Raw genomic sequence first — 3,248 nt, 5'->3', positions numbered from 1 at the left:
TTTGTGTTCAAGTGGGTCATCTATTTCTCTGAGGAAATTTTGACACTTGAAATCTGGAGGTTTGAAGAGGGGAAAAAAAAAAAAAAAACACATCTCCTCCCTCCTTTGAGCCTAAAATTTCTTCCAGAGATAAAGCACTGCCTTTTCTTTAGCCCAGCAGCCACAGTTCAGGCTTTCACATGTTCTTTTTGTTTTGTTGCCTTGTTTAGCAAAAGGAGGCTTAGGTTCTTTTTATTTATCAAGAAGAAAGTTTGCAATAGTACCTTAGTGGGAGTTCATTAATTTACTCAGTAAATATGAATAATTGAGCCCTGAGATTTTGTTAAACACTGGGGGTCCCTGCTGTTGAAGTACTTGTGCTCTGAAGCAGATCTGTAGACAGATAGATCATAGCCCTATGTCTGAGGGTTGTGGGTAGATCCTAAGCTTCAGAGAAAACAGATGTCAACCTTAATAGGAAAACTGAGGCATAGTAAATGAAGCAAAAGTTTATTTGAGCTAAGAGCTGCAGACAGCTAAGGGCTACAGACAACTGATTCCAGTTGCCTAGAAATTGTACAATAAAATGTCTACTGAGAGAGCTAGCTTAGGACGAAAAGATGTGAACTTAAAAGCTGTTTGTCTGGGATAAGAAGATTGCATAATGAACTCCCATGTAGTGGATCATGGTTCAAGTCCAGGACCAGTGACTTGAAACTTAGAATGAAGAAGGGATTGTGCTGTGGCCATTCCCCTGGAGGGCTGATTTCTCGCTTTCTATCTCTCCAGCGAGCACATGAGCCTTATAGCAAAAATCTCTCTAAAAAAATAAATAAAAATGAAATAAAAGTTGTTTTTCAAGCTGGCAGGTGACATGGTGGTTAAGGTGCTAGATAATACATGGTCAAGGAGAACAAATTGTGGCATGGTCTCCCCCTTGGGTGATGATTTCTCACTTTCCCTCTCTCTGGCTCTCTCTGACAATTACATGTGCCCTGTGGCAAAACTCTTTTTTTAAAAAAATGTTGTTTGTCAAAAATTCACACTGGTTCATTTTAAAAAAAAAAAAACACAGGCAACTGATTAGCTATACCTTATAACTCATTATTTCCATCATGGATTCTGGGAATATTGTAAGGAATGAAGAGTGGAAGGTTTTTTTGTTTGTTTGTTTGTTTGTTTGTTTTTTCTAGAGGTTGTGCATGCTCACTAGAGAGAGAAAGCACCCCTCCAATGGTCATAGCATAATCCTCTTTCCTCTGTTCCTCCCTCCAGTCAGGAGTTTGGGCATACATGCACATGTGTCCAACAAGTTTTTCTTTTCTTTTTTTATTTGTTTTTATTTTCATTTTATTTTATTAACTTTTTATTTTATACAGTTAATCACAATACATAACTTTGCTTGTAAGTTGAATTTACCCAACATGAATACACTTCACACCAGTCCTGTTGAAGATATAGAAAAAAAGTCATCAACAGATAATAACCCATTTCTGTGTCCCATAAATGTCTTGCCTCTCTATTTCCATAGTTAATTTCTTTCCTAATTTCTTTTCCTTTTTTCCCACACTCTTCCCACATTGTCACTAGAGTCTATAACCATTTTTAATGTTTCTATGTCCTCTAATCACCATAGAGTGTGGACAGTCAGTATATATTAAGTGGAGACATACAATGTCTCTCTTTCATGGCCTGACTTGATTCACTCAGCAGTAAATCTTCCATATTCATCCACTTTCTATCAAAATGCCCAGGTCTTATTGTTTTTTATGGCTAAGTAGTATTCCATAGAGTATATGTGCCGCACTTTTTCAGTCCATTCATCTGTTATGGACATTTGGGTTAGTTCCATGTCTTAGCAATTGTGAATAATGCTGTAATAAATATAGATGTGCAAGCACTTTTCTGACTGAACATTCTCCTATCCCTTGGGTAGATACCCAGGAATGAAATTGCTGGATCATATAGTAGCTCTATTTGTAGATCTTTGAGAAACCTCCTTAAAATTCTCCACAGTGACTGGACCAATTTACATTCCCACCACCAGTGTAGGAGTGTTTCCTTTCATAACATCCCCACCAGCATTTATCATTTCTTGTTTTTTTAATGTTTGCCATTCTGACTGGGTAGGTAGTATCTCATTGTGGTTTGGATCTGCATCTCCCTTATGATGAGGGATGTTGAGCATTTTTTTCATATGATTTTTGACTTTTTGTATGACTTCCTTAGAGAATTGTTTATTCAGTTCCTTTTGCATCTTTTCACTGGATTAATCCATTTTGGGGGGGGTGGGGTGGGGAGGTAAGGTGCTTAAGTTTGCTCTGTATTCTGGTTACCAATCCCTTAACTGAGGCATAGTTTACAAAAATCTTCTCCCATTTAGAGGGAGTGTCGATTCACAACACTTACTGTATCTTTTGCCATGCAGAAATTTCTTAATCAGATGTCATCTAACTTGTCTATTTTGGGGATTATTACCTGTGTTTTGGCAGTCTTATTTAAGAAGTCTTTGACTACTCCAGTGTCTCCCAGAGTTTCCCCAGCATTTTCCACCAGTAGTTTTATAGTTAGAGGACTTAGGTATAGATCTTTGGTCCACTTTAAGTTAATTTTTGTTAATGGTTAGAGATAGGGGTTCTGATTCCCTTTTCTGTGGGTGAATACACAGTTTTTCCAGTACCATTTGCTAAAGAGGTTTTCCTTTTCCCACTGGGTTGACTGGTAATCTTTGTCAAAAATGAGTTGGTTGTATGTTTTGGGTTTTATTTTTGGGACCTCTATTTTGTTCAATTGGTCCACATATCTATTTTTGTGCCAATATCTAGCTGTTTTGATTAAAACAGCTTTGTAATATATTTTGGGGTCAAAAAGTGAGATGCCTCCTACACCACTTTTCTTGAGCAGGATTACTTTGGTAATATGAGGTCTTTTATGATTCCAGACAAATTATTTAATTGTCTTTTCTAGATCTGAGAAGAAAGTCTCTGGTAATGATATAGGGATTGTATTACATATATAGATTAAATTGGATAGAATTGCCATTTTGATTATATTAATTCTCCAAATCCAAGAACAAGGAATGTCCTTCCACTTTTTTGGGTCCTTTTTAGTTTCTTTTTTTGAAGATTTTCAAAGTTTTCTTGCAGAGGTCTTTGATTTCCTTGGGTAGATTTATTCCTGGGTATCTCATACTTTTTGTGGCTATGATAAATGGTATTACTTTCTTCAGTTATACCTTTATATGTTCTTTGTACATAGAAATACTATAG

The sequence above is a fragment of the Tupaia chinensis genome, unplaced genomic scaffold (genome assembly GCF_000334495.1).
Source record: "Tupaia chinensis unplaced genomic scaffold, TupChi_1.0 Scaffold138260_1, whole genome shotgun sequence".
NCBI classification, from domain to species: Eukaryota; Metazoa; Chordata; class Mammalia; order Scandentia; family Tupaiidae; genus Tupaia; species Tupaia belangeri.
Note: the sequence above shows the minus strand (reverse complement) of the source record.